The sequence below is a fragment of the Enhydra lutris genome, unplaced genomic scaffold (genome assembly GCF_002288905.1).
Source record: "Enhydra lutris kenyoni isolate GAN:26980312 unplaced genomic scaffold, ASM228890v2 scaffoldscaffold31, whole genome shotgun sequence".
Classification (NCBI taxonomy): domain Eukaryota; kingdom Metazoa; phylum Chordata; class Mammalia; order Carnivora; family Mustelidae; genus Enhydra; species Enhydra lutris.
The window spans coordinates 15,900,023-15,919,768 of record NW_019154115.1 but is presented as its reverse complement, the minus strand read 5'-3'; the positions used below and the strand labels follow the sequence as shown (position 1 = coordinate 15,919,768).

At 41.5% G+C, this 19,746-nt stretch overlaps 1 pseudogene; it reads left to right on the top strand.

Annotated features, from left to right (window-relative positions):
• The first annotated feature begins 345 nt into the window (after positions 1-345).
• On the top strand, positions 346-755 carry LOC111153255 (annotated as a pseudogene).
• Positions 756-19,746: the final 18,991 nt, after the last annotated feature.

The following is a 19,746-nucleotide window of genomic DNA, read 5'->3' as shown; positions in this document are numbered from 1 at the left end:
ATGGGGATAATATAAAAATCCTAACACTCAATTATGGTAATGCATGGTAAAGTATGCATATACAATTGGTATATTGTATATACATATATTGTATATACAGTTGTGTATATTGTATATACCAGTTGTGTATACCACAACTCGGTAAACTGACTGAATTGCATGCCTGACATGGGTGAATTTTATGTATATGAACTGTATCTCAATAAAGTTACAAGACATAGGCTCACAGCCACTGCCACGCCACCCTCACTCATTAATGCCAGTGCCGTCTCTAGCTCACAGAGCTCCAGCCAAAGGAGAAGGTGGCGGGGGGTGGGGGCGGGTAAGTAAGGAGGTCTCCGTACTATGGCTGGTGCAAGGCAGACTGCCCACAAACCCGCCTGTGGTAAAGCACCCAGGAAGCCACTGGTACAAAAGCTGCTCTCGAGAATGCGCCCTCTACTGGACAGGTGAAGAAGCCCCATCATTACAGGCCTGGTATGGGGGCACTCCGTGAAATTAGACATTATCAGAAGTCCACTGAACTTCTGATCTGCAAACTTCCCTTCCAGCGGCCGGTGTGAGAAACCACTCAGGACTTCAAGACAGATATGTACTTCTAGAATATAGCTATGGGTGCTTTGCAGAAGGCAAGTGAGGCCTATCTGGCGAACCTTTCTGAAGACACCAACTGGCGTGTTATCCATGCCAAATGTGTCACAATTATGCCAAAAGACATCCAGCTAGCACGCTGCATACGTGGAGAATGTGCTTAAGAATCCACTATGATGGAAAATATTTCATTCTGATTATATAAAAAGAAAAAATTCTCTTCTTTCCTGTTATTTGTAGTTCTGAACGTTAGATTTTTTTTCCATGGGGTCAAAAGGTACGGAAGTATATGATTGCAAGTGAAAAACCAGGGGGGCAGACATTAGGTATTGGCAGATTTCCATTTTCATTTGTGTGTGAATTTTTAATATAAATATGGAAGCATAAAGCATTCATGCAAGTCAAAATGTTTCAGTGAACATGTTTCAGCAGTTTGGCTTTATAATAATTATAAATAAACCTGCTACATTTTTCTGGACAATGCCAGCACTTGGATTTTTTTTTTTAAACAAGTAAGTTTATTGATGGCAACTACATGGGTGTTTGTAGCATTTTTATCATACAGCAGATTCCATCACACTACACTTTTCCGACATGCAAACACATGTTTCTAATGTTGTCTGTCTTCTGTGCAGTTCCTGTCAGTTTGCTATTAAAATACATTACACTACAAAAATAAAAATGAAAAGACATAGACTTTTATGCATTGGCCTTTCTTTTAAGAACTAGAGCAAAAGTAAACTAAAAATGTTTTCAGATACATAAAAGTCAAGGCAGGTTATCAGCAAGAGATTTTTTTTTTTAAAGATTTTGTTTATTTATTTAACAGAGAGAGATCACAAGCAGGCAGAGAGGCAGGCAGAGAGAGAGAGAGAGGAGGAAGCAGGCTCCCCACTGAGCACAGAGCCCGATGCAGGGCTCGATCCCAGGACCCTGGGATCATGACCTGAGCTGAAGGCAGAGGCTTTAACCCACTGAGCCACCCAGGTGCCCCAAGAGATTTTTTTTAATAAAAGGAGATTTTAGAGGATATACATAAGCAAGAAGAAAAAAATATGTGAGAAGGAAGGTTGGGGATGCTAAAAAAAAAAATGATGAACAAATAAACAAACTAGAAGAGAAAGAAATTTATTAACCTGATCTAAGGCAACTGTTAAAGATTATGGTAAACAGCATATTTATGTCAGATGTTTTCTCTTTACAAACAAATTCAAGCAAGGAGGTGTGCCGTCACTATTTCTCTTAATGTTGTTTGGGCCATTTGTGAAACAAGAAGAAATCAAAGGAATAAGGATTGGAAATAAAACCATTCTTTTTTTTTTTTAAAGATTTTATTTATTTATTTGACAGATAGAGATCACAAGTAGGCAGAGAGGCAGGCAGAGAGAGAGGAGGAAGCAAGCTCGCTGCTGAGCAGAGAGCCTGACTGGGCTCGATCCCAGGACCCTAAGATCATGACCTGAGCCGAAGGCAGAGGCTTTAACCCACTGAGCCACCCAGGCACCCTGGAAATAAAACCATTCTTATTTGCAGACTGCATGGTTATCTTCTCAGAAAACCCAAAATTTTTTAAGAATTATCTTAAGATAAGAATTTATCTTAAGAATTTATAAATAAATTATTAAGATAGGAGATTTTAGTAATATTGATAAAAAATCAACACACAAAATTCAATTATATATCCACCATGCCACCAACAATCAGTTTGAAAATATAATTGAAATGATAGGCTTCATAAGAGAAACAAAATATGCAAAGTACTTTTACTTAGGAATAAATCTAACCAAATACATTCAGGCTTTTTATGGAGAAAATTGCAATAATTTCCTAAAAGACATTAAACAAAACCTAGATAAATTAAGAGATAAATCATGTTCTTGGATAGGGAGATTCACTATTGTAAACATGTCAGTTCTCCACAATGCAGTTCAAGTCTGTTCCAAAAAGAATTCTAACAAGATCATCCATAAAACTTGAAAAACCAATTCCAAATTTATACTGAAGAGGAAAATGTCAAAGTGTAGCCACAACACTCCTGAAGAAGAACAAAGTATTGGGAATTATACTGCCACACAGCAAGATATTAATAGAAAGTGATTAAGACAGTGTGCAGGAGCAGGGATAAATAGACCAATGGAGTAGGAGAGATAAGAAATGGACCTAAACATATGTGGAAACTTGATTTAGTACAAAGCAGACATTGCTTAACCATGGGGGGAAGGATGGACTATTTAATAAATGATGCTAGAACAACTGGTTATCCATGAGGAGGAGGGGCAGACAGTATCCCTATCTCACACTATGTCCAAAAGCAATTCCATTTTGGACTCCATGTGGATTAAGCACTGAACAATGAAAGAGAAATCTATACATGGGATCAAATTGAATTAAAAAAACCACATACACACAAAGACACACACACACACACACACACAAGTGTGTGCATATAAAAACTGGGGAAGACTAAAATAAGGTCTGTAGTGTGGTGCACAGTATTTACTAGTGTCAGTTTCTAGGTTTTTATGTCATGCTATACTTAGATAAGATACCACCATTGGGGAAGGCTGAGGGAAGTGTTCATGGAACAACTCCATGCATTATGTTTGCAACTTCCTGCGTCTACAATTATTTTAAAATTAAAAGTAAGGTGAAAGGAAAGTTATAAAATGTTTAGAAGACAATATGAAATGTTTATGACCTTCATGTGGGAAAGAGTTTCTTTAGCCAAGATTGAAGATGCAGAAACCATAAATATAGGTTCATAAATGCAATGACATTGTAGAGTTAGGAATTTCTTCATGAAACCACACCAAAAATAAAAATTAAGGGAAGACATGTGCCCCATATGTAATCACCATGAAACAATTAGTATCCAGAATACAAAAGTAACTATGAATCATTAAGAAAAAGAAAAACAACTCAATAGGAAAATGGGCAAATAGATAATAGACATTATTGGCAAAGAAATTCAAACAGTCCAAAAGCATATGTAAAACATCTCTGGGTTTCTGTAGTAGTCAGGGATGTGTTACATAAAATCCCAATGAAGTAGCGTTTCATAGTGAAAAAATAGAGCAAAAACTTAAAAAAAAAAGTATCAAGCACCTGTAAGGATATACAGTTACAGAAAGTCACATATACTAAGGATGGAAGCATGTGGAGCAGTGCTTGGCAACCGCCATTAAAGCTGAGCGCACACACATAGCACATGACCCCAGTGTGCAGGTAAGAGTAGGGAACAATACAGATGCTCATCAGGGTTGAAGAGATAACACTGTCGTATATTAATATGATGGAATATGAACGGCTATTAAAGTGAGCAAACAATAAGCCTGGAAAACCAGATGAATGGATTTCACAAAGAATAGTTTGAATGAAAGGAGCCAGATGCTAAGGAATGTGTAGAGGAGAACTCCATCCCCAGGACATGCCAAATTAGCTACATTCTTCAGGGATGCAGACACAGGGGGAAAAACAAAAAGAGAAGCAAGAAAGTGATTACTTCAAAAGACAGGAGAGTGGGTCCTGTGAGAGGGGAGTGGGCGTGTGATCTGCTTTTGATCTGGGAGAAGCAGACAGAGGGCATCTGGGGGGTTAGCAAACATTCTCAATCTAGACCTGGTCATGGTTTTATCAGCGTCCACTTTGTAACTATTTGTTGGTTTGTGTGGTAGATGGACTTTTGTGTATGAATATTACCTGAAGAGGAAAAAAGGTAGAACACACACCATTTTACATTTTTGCCATCACAGGGTTAATCACCAGGTCATGTGAAGATGCAAGTTATGCGGAGCGGGAGCCAGGTCGAATGTGCCCTTCCAGCCTGGCAAGCACTTAGTAGGTGCTCAACAATTGCTCCATGAGTGACTATCAACCTGCTACCATTTAAAACAAAGCCTGGGCTTATGAAATTGCATCTCCTTTTACAGCCTAGTTTAACCTCTTCTGCAGGAGTGACAGAGCAAGACTCAACCAGCAGCCTTACTTTCTGTGGACTCCATGACTAGCGGAAAGCAGGAGGCTGAGCAGAGGCCATGGGCGCATCCAACTGACTCCACTAGGACTCGTCTAACACCTACGTTCTGCTAGACAACTCAGAGTCGAAAAGGACAGCTCAGCTGGATGGCAGCCTACAACTGAGCAACTCCACTGTTTATAGCCTTCGGCATCCATCAGTGGGATGGTCTTTGGCAGGAGGTGTCGGGGAAATGTTCCCACATGGAGCCAGCTCCTGTCTAGAGAGGTCCCTCTAGAAACTTCAAACAATGACAATGGTCCCAGACTTTTGGCACAGTTTATGGTTCCCTACCTATGACCCAACATCAAGCTGCTGAGCCCAGCCTGCCTGGTAAATGACAGCAGCTCACCTCTCCTACATGGGCTCCAGGGGACAGAGGGATAAAAAGAGGAGATGTCAGGAGTTCTCATGGTCATTTTTTACACAGGCAAATCATGGCCTCGCGGTTCAAGCAGAAAGTCTGCATTTCTGTCTTCTTGCCTCCATAGGCTTGGACTCTGGTCATTGGTTAATCGGGAGTCATGTTAACCCAGCCATGGTTAACATGGTCATGAATGACCAAGGAGGCTGGGTTTCACATATGAAATGGTCTGTGCTGAGTCATAGTTGTGTTCACGTGTCCATTCACTGAATAAGCATGCACTGAGTGCCAACTGTGGGCAGGCATGGTGCTAGGGGGCAAAGTCCGTGTCCAGCAGGGGAAACTCAGGTTACCATCTTAGACTAGGCTGATGTTGGTATTCTCAAGAAGAAGCAGATAAGGTAGAATTGATTCACTGTCTCATAGTATCAGTCCTTGAGGAGTCTCCTTGAGTTTGGAAAGATGGAGTTTTAGGACCAAGGAGAAGAAGCACCTGACCCTATCACTGGATTTCTCATGGCAAGTACTAGAAAAGGTGGGAGAACATAAATGTTTGCAGCATAAAGTCTTGGATGACTGGACTAAAAAGAGAGACACTGATATTTGGGGAAAGACCCCAAACTTTTAACATCACGCAGGGAAGAGCAATTATTCTTTTTGAGGAGAGATATTTTGGTTCTGTGTTAGAAACAGCGTGCCTGGCTATAAAAATATCAGCACTGTCCCTCTCCCTGGCCCCACAGCATTTACGGAGCACGCTTTAATGCCCAGACTGTACTTGGGGAACAGGAGACAGGTTGAGCCACTCATCACTGAAACACAATGGGCTCCATGCTCTGATAGGACTACAGGAGACAGTAGGCCTTTTTTTCTCAGAGTTCATCTGGGCACATTTTTTACCTTGATCACTCCTGCCAAAGAAAGCAAAACATCTAGTGATCATGCAAGAAGCATGTCTGTTAATTCGTAAGTGTTGACGCTGGGAGGTGACAGGCAAGTACGGAGCTGTTTATAAGAAGAGTATGCATTTCTGATCATTTAGGTAGTTAACCTTCTTGAATTTAAGCTAAGAATTTCCACTTCATGTAATGTTTTTTGAACAGGACATGAAAGTGTTTGTGTGAAATACAGTTATTTGTGATGGTATATGTACTTAATTAAAGAATTTTATGCCTTTGGAACTCTTGTTTAATTATGGTTTGAATGTTTTAAGAAGTATAAAAAATAAACTATGGCAGGACCGTCGAGAAATTGTGGAAGAAATATTAATCAAACATTAAAGGAGAGAGCAGTTAGACAGATTTGAAACTCTGCAGTGAGGAACCTTCTTCATTTATTTTGAAGAAAGAGAATAACCATTAGAACTGAGAAGACAGAAATCCTCTGGGAGGGACCAAAAAAGGAAATACCAGATGCAGAATGTAGAACAAGCGGTAACCAGTGGAACACAGAAACACGGGATTTTCATACTATGACAGTGCGCCCTATGCGGGGCAGCATGTGGGGAATGCCTGCTGAAGATCTTGGCTGTGAGCCGCAGTGGATTCAGAAGCCAGGTGGGCCTTTTATGAGTCATCATGGCGCCACTGTAATGTCTGGTTTAGAGAAGGGCAGGACTGGAGTCAGGGAGACCAGGCTGGAGAAGACTGCAATTATCCGGGAAGATGGGATGAATCTGTGCCAAAGTAGGGGTGCCTGGATGAAGGAAAGAGCCAGTCTATGAAGCAAGGCAGGGACAGAGTTGACAGACCTTGGTGGCATTTGGATGATGGAGAAGGAGAGCCGGATCGGATGACGATTCTGGTGAGGGGGAGCCCAGAGTGCAGAGGTCACAGCCTCAGGGGTAGGCCTCAGATGAGTTTGGCATATGGGCATGTTGGGGTCTTTGTGGAACGGTCAGAGGGATCACCCAGTGAGAAAGCTTAGGAGTGGGAAGGAGAATTTGAGAAGGCAGAGGAAGAGGAAGACAGTGGAAGAGATAGAAAGATCAGTTAGCCTAGAAAGGTCATTCTTAGAATCTTAGCAATGAAAGCCATCTACCTTATTGAAGCCTTCCGTGATCCCCTGGTCCATTGCCTACAAGACCTCTTTTCTCATGACCTCTCTACATTACTCACCTTTCTATGTCCCTTCCACATCATCCTGGTGTGGACTATGGACTCCTGGTTCTGGTGGGGAGATTAGCACCTGGAGCTCCTTTCCTTGCTGCATACACAGGCCAGGCCAGCAGTGATTCTTGGCTTACAGGGTGGATAGACTAGACTAGACTAGAATGCTGCTCTACCCAGCTTCTTTTAACAATTCAGCTCAAAAGAAATAGCCCCCATCATGGGAAGCTGTAGTTCCCAATGCCTCAAAGTAGTCAACTTGGGTTCCCCCCCACAATAAAAGACCTCCCCTGAAATGGGGTCTTGTGACTCTCTCTTGTTCAAACCAAAATGAATGTCAAAAGACATTTTGGCACTGTGTCTGCTGTGTAGCCTCAGAACTCATGACCAAATTCCTCATGGGAAAAGAGCCAGGGTAATGCTCAGGAACTAGTTCACAAAGAACAGTGTTTCTTGGAAGAGCACATTCTCGAATGCTCGGCCTACATCTGGATGCACGGGTTTGCTCTAAGAAGCTGGACAAACATTTGCAAGTGCCTGACCTGTGTCAGGTGCCGTGCTATGCCCCAGGGGATGGGAAGTGGCCTGGCTACCATTTTCTTTCTGTCTGCTCCCAGCAGAGGTGCGGCAGAGATTTCTTGGGGCCTGTAGGGGCAAGGGAAGCCAGTCTCCGGTAAGTCTTGAGGAGGCAGTGAGGGAGGCAAATCCATGACAGAAAAGCAAAGCGGCAAAAAGAAGACCATAGGAAAGAAATTTGGTTGTTAGCCTTCCCTAAAACCCTCAATTTTCGTACCTTAAAATAGGAACATCTCCAGGAAGATTATTTTTATATTAATAAAAGGTGAATCGGAGGCTTCATTTCTATTTGGGCTACTTACATATTGCAGTTAAGGAGAAAAGTCAAAGGTTATCAGGAAACTTACCACACTGAACTAAAGGCTTTGTTTCTTTCAATTTGCTCTAAATTGGCGGTGTAATCTCACCTAAAATTTGTATTTTTATATAATAGAGTCAAAATTTATTCTCTGCTAGTTTGTTCTCTGCTAGTCTGACATTTAAAAACAATCTTTCTACAAAAACATAACTGAGGACAATCTATGAATTATTTATCCAGGCCTAAGGGAAATCTATCTGTGAGATTTAAAGATTAGTTATAGGCATCAATACTATTGACAGAGCTTATCTGAAGGATAGGTATAAGAAAATAATTTGGGTCTCCTGGGTGGCTCAGTTGGTTAAGCAACCGCCTTTAGTTCAGGTAATGATCCCAGGGTCCTGGGATCGAGCCCCGTGTTGGGCTCGCTGCTCAGCGGGGAGCCTGCTTCTCCCTCTCCTTCTGCACCCTCCCTCTGGTCATGCTCTCTCTCCTCCCTCTTTCTCAAATAAATAAAATCTTTAAAAAAGAAGAAAATAGACAACTATGAATACGTGTATGCATAAAAATGATCACTATCACAATACTGTTTATTTATTTATCTATCTATTTTAAAGATTTTATTCATGAGAGAGAGCAGCAGAGGCAGAGGGAGAAGCAGGTTCCCTGCTGAGCAGGGATCCCAACATGGGACTCGATCCCAGGACCCTGGGATCATTACCTGAACTAAAGGCAGTTGCTTAACCGACTGAGCCACCCAAGAACGCCACAATATTGTTTATAATAGTGAGAAAATGAAAACACGCTAAATGTACAATGATAGAGAATTACAAAAATTATCATGAGTATGACTATACAAAGTAGTGCTGTATTGCCATTAAAAATGATGATGCAAAGTATACTTCTGGAGGTCTGGATGTGACATCGGATATACAAATCTTACCAGTTGCCCCTCTTTTCTGAGGATACTGGCTAATGAAAAATCAGCAGGCAAAGAGGAATCGAAATCCTAGCTTTATTACTGACCAGGCAAGCCTCAGTGACCCCCAGTGCGGGGTCGTCTTCATCAGTTGGCTGGAAGAGCGAGATCTGGAGCTGAAGCCAAGGTAGAGCCTCCTTTTTCCCCTGGATAGAGACCTAAAGACTTGACTGTGGGGAGAGATGGACCCACAGAACCTACTCTGAGTGCAGTTCCCCAGAAAGAGGAGGAGGGGAGAGACTGGTCTGTCTCATTTGCCTGACTGCCGCAGAAGAAAGAGGGTAAGAGAAGCAGGTGCTGGGCCTTGCCCTGGGGGAGTTCACCACTGGAGACAGGAAATGAAGGAGAGGTCAAGGGAGCCCACCTCCCAAGAGCTGAACTTTTAACACTTTAAGCCCTGTGCACTAGCAAAAATGTGGCCCAATGTGGGGCCTCACCATAAGAGCTGTTTCTGGGGCACCTCCGACTCTTGGTTTGGCTCAGGTCATGACCTCAGGGTCATGAGATTGAGCCCCGCATGGAGGCCTACCTCAGGTTGCATTCAGCACAAAGTCTGCTTGTCCCTTTCCTTCCTGCTCTGTCCCTGCCTGGCTCGCCCCCGCGCATGCACACACTCTCTCTTGCTCCCAAATAAATAAATCTTAGGGGGGAAAAAAGAGCTGTTTCTGCCCAGCAAGTAGGTGAGTGTAGAGAAAAAAAGACAGAAGGCTGAGGTCCCTCAACATTCTCTGAGGGAGAGGAGATGCTCCATTTTCTATCTGTTGTGGTAGGAATGTGAAAAGAAGAACCGTGTCCCCTCTTCTCTAATATATATATTAACATGAAAAGAAAATTCATAATATGATTATTATACTATTTATATTTACAAAGATAAACTATAACACTTAAAACATATTTGTTCTTTATATTTTCTTTTTCTTTTCTTTTCGTTTTTTTTTTTTTCCCATCAGCATTCGTGACTTGTGCTCTTAAAAAAGTACAAATAAAAAATATTAACATGAAGGGCAGTTAGGGGAAGTGTGTACCAGAATTCTATACTATAATTGCAACTCTTTTGTAACTTCTAAATCCTTTTACAATGAAAGTTTAAAATATACTAGCCTTGCAAACACTATTAGATTATGAGGAAAACATTAGAAGTCATAAACGTCTTCAGGTAAATTGGTTTTCCAGGTGCTTTCTGTCCTAGCCACATGGCGTAGCAGGGACTGAATGTGCCCACCAACTTGGAATAAATAAAAAACAGAATAAAATGTTGAAATAATGGTTTTTAAGACATTGGACAACAGGCAATGAAGGTCAGTGACCTCTGGGGGCTAGGAAACTATTGTAGAGGTGAGCTCTGTAGTTGCCCCCCAGTTTGCTGCATGGAGTTTCTAGGGGCGCAGGGAGAGGGGACCCAGGTGGAGCCCTGGTGGTCTGAGTTGAAAAGAGGGAGTTGGGAGTTCAGGGAGGCCAAGGTGACTAGATTTTCCAGGGCAGAGTATAAGATAGGAGAAAGCTGTACGGAGAGACATTCCAGAGATTGAGAAAGCAGCCATCTAAGTACACTCGTGCGCATAGCACATTCATATGAACACAGTACTCAAGGCTGGAAAAACAACAGCCTACAGGATTAGGAGGAACAACCCTCAGAGTTCACACACAGCTGAATACAGTGCCTGTTCCCACAAGCCGGACCAAAAACCTCATAATTCACACAGCACTGGGCAGAATACACAGGAAAGTTCTGCCTCCGTAGATGGGAATCATGAATTCTAGGTAGGATACTGCTCCAGGTTCACCCAACAAGTCATAAAGGCAATACCTAAGAGCATCAAGCTGTTCCCAGGTAATTCAGCTGTGTCCCAGAACAAAGCTCAAGAATATTTATAGGAGGGGCACCTGGGTGGCTCAGTGGGTTAAAGCCTCTGCCTTCGACTCAGGTCATGGTCTCAGGTCGGGTTCTCTCTGCTCAGCAGGGAGCCTGCTTCCCCCTCTCTCTCTGCCTGCCTCTCTACTTGTGATCTCTCTCTGTCAAATAAATAAATAAAATCTTAAAAAAAAAAGAATATTTATAGGAATACAGAAATATCCAGTGCCCAACCATGTCTGGCATCAAATAAAAAATTGTCAGGCATGCAAAGAAGTAGGAAAATAAGACCCACAGAGAGGAGATAAATCACCCAATCAAGACTGACCCAGAACTGACATTGATGTTCGAGACAGCAGGGAAGGTCATTAACAGAGGTACAATAACTCTTTTCCATATGTTCAAGAAGCTAAAGGAGCATGTCAAGTGGTAGTGTGGAAGATATAAAAAAGACTTGAACTTCTAGAGAGGAAGACCCCCATGTCTGAGGTTGGATGAGTGAGGGACCAGATATCGTAGAGGATGGGCTAGTGAACTTGAAGGCAGCAATAGGAACTCTCCAAAATGATCCGACAGAAGCTAGACAGAGAGAAAAAAGACTGTGAGGAAATGGACAGAGCATCAGTGAGCCATGACACAATTTTAAAACAGCCTGATAAGTGTGTAAGAGAAGTCTCTGAAGGAGAATGGGATGAAAGGGGGAAACAGAAAAGATTGTTTGAAGAAATAATGGTCACGAATGTGCCAAATCTTATAAAAACTGTAAACCCACATATCCAAGAAGCTCAACAAAGCATGACCTTGAGAAACATGAAGAAAGTTATGCCGAGGCATGCCCTAATCAGTTCACTCAAAACCAGTGACAGAGAGAAACTCTTATAAACAGCCAGAGAAAGAAGACCAGTTATGGACAAAGGAACAAAGATAAGTATGACAGGAGTTATGTCTCTCTGGAAAGAAGGTGAGAGAAGAGTGGAACCTGCCAACCCAGAATTCTGTATCAAGCACAGATATTTTCCAAAACTGAAGGTGAATTTAAAAAAAACAAAAAACAAAAAACAAAAAACCTTTTCAGACATACCAACGCCAGAACTGCTGTATAAAATCTTCCAGGGAGTTCTTTGGGCAGAAGGAAAATGACCCAAGATGGCAATATGGATCCAAATGAAGGAACAAACAGTTCCCAAAATGTTAACTTCATGGTTAAATAGTAAGATTTTAGAATTACTTAACTCTCTTTTGAAGACATTGGACTGAGCAAAAATAATCACAATGAAGCGTGGAGTTTGTAAAATATGTAGATATGTGTGTGTGACCATAGGACAAAGGTGAGGGTGGAGAAATGAAGCCATTCTGGTGTCAATTTCTCACAGTGTGAGATGCTTAAACCCCACTCGGAGGCAGACATGGGAGGTGAGAAGGCACCATGCACTTTCTGTTGGGACTGTTAGAGAAGAACACATGGGATGGGGGAGAAAGAGATCAGGTGCACCATGAGCAGAGCTCCTGGGAAGAGACCTGGGCAGGAGGTAGGCACCTCTGCCTGGTCAGGCAGCACTGTGGGGCCAAGGGACATGGGAAGAGGCCAAAGCCAGCCTTGAACAAGCCATAGTCTCTAAGACTCAGAACCGAACTTAAGAGCAGCAAAAGGGGTCTTTGCAGACTTCCCTGTCACAGGTTCCAGCTTTAGGGTTCATGTGCATTATCCCAGAATATAATCAACCAATTTTCCAACTTCCCAGCAGATGCCGTATTGCATTTGATATTTTTGAGACCAAATACCATAACATCATAAGGTAAGACATTCAAATGGAGAAACTGTTCTGTGAGACTGAGGAGCTGGAGGGAATAAACACAGTGAAAGGAAGGCATCAATCAAAGACCAAGTCAGAGTCTACATCGACAAGGCTAGATTGCACAAAATGAATTTAAATCAATTTAAATCAGGCTTCTACATATACAAGGAAAGAATGCAAAGAAGCCCACACCTGCCTTTTAGTATGCTAGGTTTCTCCACATGTAATAAAGGATCTGGCTGGGAACACTGGAAGAAAGCCTTCAACCCCTTTCACTGAGGAAATATCCTAGACACAGAGAGAATGATTTGCTCAAGGATATGATCAAATAATAATAATCAGAATCAGGTCTAAGACTCAGGCTGCTTGACCTGCAATTCTGAGTTCTAGCTAATTAAAAAAAAAAAAGATTTATTTATTTGAAAGCAAGAGATGGAGAGAGGGGCAAAAGGAGAGGGAAAGAGAGAGAGAATCCACAAGCAGACTCTCCGCTGAACACAGAGCCCAACTCGAGGCTTGATCCAGGACCCTGAGATCATGACTTGAGATGAAACCAAGAGTTGGATGCTTCACTGACTGAGCCACCTGGGTGCCCCGAGTTCTAGCTACTTTTAAGTTGGTGCATCTTTAAGATTTTTTTAAAAAGATTTTATTTATTTATTTGACAGACAGAGATCACAAGTAGGCAGAGAGGCAGGCAGAGAGAGAAAGGGGGAAGCAGGCTCCCCGCTGAGCAGAGAGCCCAAGGAGGGGCTCAATCCCAGAACCCTGAGATCATGACCTGAGCTGAAGGCAGAGGCTTAACCCACTGAGCCACCCAGGTGCCCCTAAGATTTTTAAATGAAGTATAATATATAGGCGGAAAAGTAACCAAAGGATCAGAAACTGAACACACCACCAGAACTAGTGCCAGATCAAGAAAGAGTGTATTTCCAGCCTTTGAAGTCCATTTCTGGCCCCTTCCAGTCACCATCCCCCGAAAGTAACCACTGCCCCGACTTCCAAAAGCATAGACTACTTCTGCCTGTTTTTGTGGTTTCTAGAAATGGGAATTTTTTTTTTTTTTTTTTTTTTGCTTCTTGTTGTTGTACCTAAATTTTATTTTTGTGAGGTCCATCCATATTACCACATATTCAAATAGATCGTTCACCCCCACTGCCATACGCTATCCCATTATTTGATTATACAACCATTTACTTATTCCTTCTACCAGATGCCAATGGCACTCAGGTAGTTTCTGGTACAGAGCTTTTATAAAATGCTCTCATGAACATTCTTTTAGGTATCTTTTGATGAATATATGTTCCCAGCTTTGCTAAATATATATTTAAGACCAGATTGCTGAGTTTTACGCTATGTATGTGTGAAGCATTAGTAGATTCTCTAATCGTCAAATTTCAATTCTGGCAATAGAAATTTAAAAATCACCTGACTACAAAATTTTGTATTTGTTTCTATCCGGGTATTTGCCTTACACGGCAGCAACATCACAGCTCATGACTCGGTTTGATCTCTGTGGTGCTGGGGGCTTGGGGCTGGGTGCCGAGTACCTGTTCTGTGAATACTTTCTTATTTAAATGCACAAGGAACTGTACAGACATGGTTCTGCTTCCAGGAAAGAAGCATTGACTTCAGACACACGTGGGAAAGACAAAACAGCCCAGGAGAAAGAATCGCTAAGCCAAGACTGGTTTTAAAAGTTGAGAACAGAGATCACGGCTCATAAATCTTTGCATTGCTCACATCATGTAACAGTGCCTTCCCCAGAGGAGCTGCTCAAGAAGTATTTGCCAAATGAATGGGATCAAGATAGAAATGATCATGAATGGATTATATCACATACAGCTCAAAGGAGAGTATATTTCAAGATGGGAAAACAAGATGAATATAGACTGGGTAAAAGTTGGAGGAAAAAGCGCATTAATCCAAGTCTCATGGAAAACATTTCACATATGGAAAGCCACGTAAGCGGTTGATTAATTTTGTGGCCCCTTCTCCCCAAGCAGAGAAATCCTGGATCTCTTACCCTGATCCTCAACAATGTAAAATTGAAGAATGGACAAGTTAGAGTGACTGGAGGTTAAACCATTCCTCAATAACCAGATGCATAGACTATTTGGAAACTTTCATTAATACCCAAGACAAGTGTATCTCTCTAAGAGATCAGATCTTAAGAACTCCAGGTCAAATGTGAGTTAGTGGTGGGGACACAGGACAATGGGGGGCTTGACCTCTGGCCCAGGCTCTGGATTTTTGCAGTTAAGACTGATCTCCTCTGTCTGTGCAGCAACAACATTCATAAAGGCAGGCTTAAGTCACAGGGGATAAAGATGAGATGTCAAGGCTTTTCCCAAAAGGGATTTTTGGAGAAAAGGAGGGCTTCAAAAGAAATCTGAACTTGACAGTGTCTTGAATCCCTCAGCAGACCCTGAGGCCTTAGCCGACCGAGAGCAAGTTACACAGACGTGTCCATTTCTGCTGAGAGCAACACAAAGGAAGTGTCTCTCAACCATTTCAAAACCAGATAGAATGAAATATAAACTTCTGCGAGTTATGCTCAGTGGCAAGTTTTGACATCTCACAGGAAATGAAGTTTCTGCCAAGGAAAAGCCAAGTTTTTGGTCAGGACCCAAAAGGACTTTTTCAAGCTTCTCATTAGCAAGCCAGAGAGTAATATGAGGTTTCTAACCCACTCTATAAACTGCAGTATCTCCCCTTACTTAACATCAGGAAAACCCAAGAATATTTTAAATGGACAAAGAATTCAGAGTATCACAGCTTTCCTGCAGGAAAGGGGGAAAGTGACCCCTTCCCAGGGCCCTTGTGGTCAGGTGTGCCAAGCCCAGTCCCACAGGGGCTTTACAAAGAAAGGAAAGGCGGGGGGGGGGGGGGGGGGGGGGGAGGTAAGGATGGAGGAGATAAGAGGGGCAGTGGGAGAGAGAAAGGAAGAGGAAATTGAATATCTACTCTGTGCTATGTTTTTTAATTTAAAAAATTTAAATTCAATTAATTAACATAAAATATATTATTATTTCAGGGGTACAGCTCTGTGATTCATTGGTCTTAATAATACTCAGTGCTCATTGTAACACATACCCTCCCCAATGTCCATTACCCAGTTACCCCATCCCCCCACTCCCCTCCCCTCCAGCAACCCTCAGTTTGTTTCCTATGATTAAGAGTCTCTTATGGTTTGTCTCCCTCTCCGGTTTTATCTTGTTTTATTTTTTTCCCTTCTTCCCTTATGATCCTCTGCCTTGTTCTTAAATTCCACATATCAGCAAGATCATATGATAATTGTCTTTTTCTGACTGACTTATTTCACTTAACATAATACCCTCTACTTCTACCCACGTTGTTGCAAATGGCAAGATTTCATTTTTGATGGCTTATAGTATTTCAGTGTGTGTGTGTGTGTGTGTGTGTGTGTGTGTGTGTGTATGAGTGTGTGTATCATATCTTTTTTATCCATTCATCTGTTGATGGACATCTGGGCTCTTTCCATAGTTTGGCTATTGTGGACATTGCTGCTATAAATTTTGGGGTGCAGGTGCCCCTTTGGATCACTACATTTGCATCTTTGGGGTAAATACCCAGTAGTGCAATTGCTGGGTCACAGGGTAGCTCTATTTTCAACTTTCTGAGGAACCTCCATGCTGTTTTCCAGAGTGGCTGCACCAGCTTGCATTCCCACCAACAGTGTAGGAGGGGTCCCCTTTCTCTGCATTCTCTCCAACATCTGTCATTTCCTGACTTGTTAATTTTAGCCATTCCGACTGGTGTGAGCTGGTGTCTCATTGTGGTTTCGATTTGTATTTCGCTGATGCCGAGTGATGTGGAGCACTTTTTCATGTGCCATTTGGCCACTTGCATGTCTTCTTTGGAAAAATGTCTGTTCATGTCTTCTGTCCATTTCTTGATTGAATTATTTGTTCTTTGGGTGTTGAGTTTGATAAGATCTTTTCTTAGAAGATTTTATTTATTTATTTGTCAGAGAGAGAGAGAGAGAGAGTACGCACAAGCAGGCAGAGTGGCAGGCAGAGGTGGAGAGAGAAACAGGCTCCCTGCCGAGCAAGAAGCCCCATGCTGGACTCGATCCCAGCACCCTGGGATTATGACTTGAGCTGAAGACAGCGGCTTAACTGACTGAGCCACCCAGGCTTCCCGAGTTTGATAAGTTCTTTATAGATTTTGGATACTAGCCCTTTATCCAATATGCCATTTGCAAATATCTTTTCCCATTCTTTTGGTTGTCTTTTGGTTTTGTCAACTGCTTTCTTTGCTGTGCAAAAGCCTTTTATCTTGATATAGTCCTAAAGTTCATTTTTGCCTTTCTATCCCTTGTCTTTGGAGATGAGATGTGTCTAGAAAGAAGTTGCTGTGGCCAAGGTCAAAGAGGTTGCTGCCTCTGTTCTCCTCCAGGATTTTGATGGATTCCTGTCTCACATTTAGGTCTTTCATCCATTTTGAGTCTATTTTTGTTTATAAGAAAATAGTTCGGTTTCATTCTTCTGCATGTGGCTGTCCAATTTTCTCAACACCATTTGTTGAAGAGATTGCCTGTCTTTCATTGGACATTCTTTCCTGCTTTGTTGAAGATTAGTTGACCATAGAGTTGAGGGTCTATTTCTGGGCTCTCTATTCTGTTCCATTGATCTATGTGTCTGTTTTTGTGCCAGTACCATACTGTCTTGAATATGACAGCTTTATAATAGAGCTTGAAGTCTGGAATTGTGATGCTACCAACTTTGGCTTTCTTTTTCAACATTCCTCTGGCTATTCAGTGTCTTTTCTGGTTCCATATAAATTTTAGGATTATTTGTTCCAGTTCTGTGAAAAAAGGTGATGGCATTGTGATAGGGATTGCATTGAATGTGTGGACTGCTTTAGGTAGCATAAACATTTGAATAATATTTTTTCTTCCAATCCATGAGCATGAAATGTTTTTCCACTTCTTTGTTGTCTTCCTCAATTTCTTTCATGAGTGTTCTGTAGTTTTCTTAGTACAGATCCTTTGCCTCTTGGTTAGGTTTATTCCCAGGTATCTTATGGTTTTGGGTGCAATCATAAATGGGACTGACTCCTTAATTTCTCTTTTTTCCGTCTCATTGTTGGTGTATAGAAATGCAACTGCTTTCTGTGCATTGATTTTATCCTGCCACTTTACTGAATTTCTGTATGAGTTCTAGCAGTTTTGGGGTGGAGTCTTTTGGGTTCTTCACAGAGTGTCATGTCATCTGCAAAGAGTGAGACTGACATCTTCTTTGCCGATTCAGATGCCTTTAATTTCTTTCTATTGTCTGATTGCTGAGACTAGGACCTCTAGTACTATGTTAAACAGCAGTGATGATAGTGGACATCTCTGCCGTATTTCTGACCTTAGGGGAAAAGCTCTCAGTTTTTCCCCATTGAGAATGGTATTTGCTGCAGGTTTCCCATAGATGGCTTTTATGATTTTGAGATAGGTATCCTTACACTGTGAAGAGTCTTAATCAAGAAAGGATGCTGTACTTTGTCAAATGCTTTTTCTGCATCTATTAAGAGGACCATATGGTTCTTGTCCTTTCTTTTATTCATGTAGTGTATCCCATTGATTGATTCGCTGATGAACCAACCTTACAGCCCATGAATAAATCTCACTTGGTCGTGGTGAATAATCCTTTTAAATTACTGTTAGAGCCAATTGGCTACTATTTTGGTAAGAATTTTTGCAACCATGTTCATCAGGGATATTGGTCTGGAATTCTCCTTTTTGGCGGGGTCTTTGTCTGGTTTGGGGAGCAAGGTAATGCTGGCCTCATAGAAAGAGTTTGGAAGTTTTCCTTCCATTTCTATTTTTTGAAACAGCTTCATAAGTATAGGTATTAATTCTTTAAATATTTGGTAGAATTCCCCTGGGAAGCCATCTGGTCCTGGGCTCTTATTTGTTAAGAGATTTTTTTTAATAACTGCTTCAATTTCCTTGCTGCTTATAGGTCTGATCAGGTTTTCTATTTCATCTTGGTTCATTTTTTGTAATTTATATGTCTCCAGGAAAGCATCCATTTCTCCCAGATTGCCTAGTTTATTGGCATATAGTTGCTCATAATATGTTCTTATAACTGTGTCTATCTCTTTGGTGTTGGTTGTGATCTCTCCTTTTTCATTCATGATTTTATTTATTTGGGTCTTTTATCTTTTCTTTTTGATAAGTCTGTCCAAGGGTTTATCAATCTTACTAATTCTTTCAAAGAACCAACTCCTAGTTTTGTTGATCTGTTCTACTGTTCATTTGGTTTCTATTTCATTGATTTCTGCTCTAATCTGTAGTACTTTTCTTCTCCTGCTGGGTTTAGGCTTTATTTGCTTTTCTTGCTCCAGCTCCTTTATGTGTAGAGTAATGTTGTGTATCTGAGACCTTTCCTGTTTCTTGAGAAAGGCTTGTAGTGCTATATACTTCCCTCTTAGGACTGCCTTTGCTGCATCCCAAAGATTTTGAACAGTTTTGTTTTCATCTTCATTTGTTTCCATGAACTTTTAAAATTCTTCTTTAATTTCCTGATTGACCCATTCATTCTTTAGTAGGATGCTTCTTAGCCTCCATGTATTTGAGTTTTTTCCAACTTTCTTCTTGTGATTGAGTTCCAGTCTCGAAGCTATTGTGGTCTGAAAATATGCAGGGAATGATCCTAATCTTTTGGCGCTGGTTGAGACCTGATTTGTGACCCAGGATGTTATCTATTCTGGAGACTGTTCCACATGCATGTGAGAAGAATGTGTATTCTGTTGTTTTGGGATGGAATGTTCTGAATATATCTGTCAAGTCCCTCTGGTCCAGTGTGTCAGTCAAAGTCCTTATTTTCTTGTTGATCTTCTGCTTAGATAATCTGTCCATTGCAGTGGGGGGGGGGTGTTAAAGTCTCCTACTATTATTGTATTATTATCAATGTGTTTCTTTTATTTTGTTATTAATGGTTTATATAATTGGCTGCTGTCATGTTTGGGGCATAAATATCTACAATTGTTAGATCTTTCTGTTGGGTTACCCAATGGATGATGCTCTAAGTTCCTGGATCACTAGAATTCTCTGTCCAAATGGCCTCAAACCTTCTTTCAAGGCCCACAGAGGCCTCTTTCCTAAGTTCATATTCCTGAGTGGGTGCTGGGATGTTGATGTGTATTCCTAGG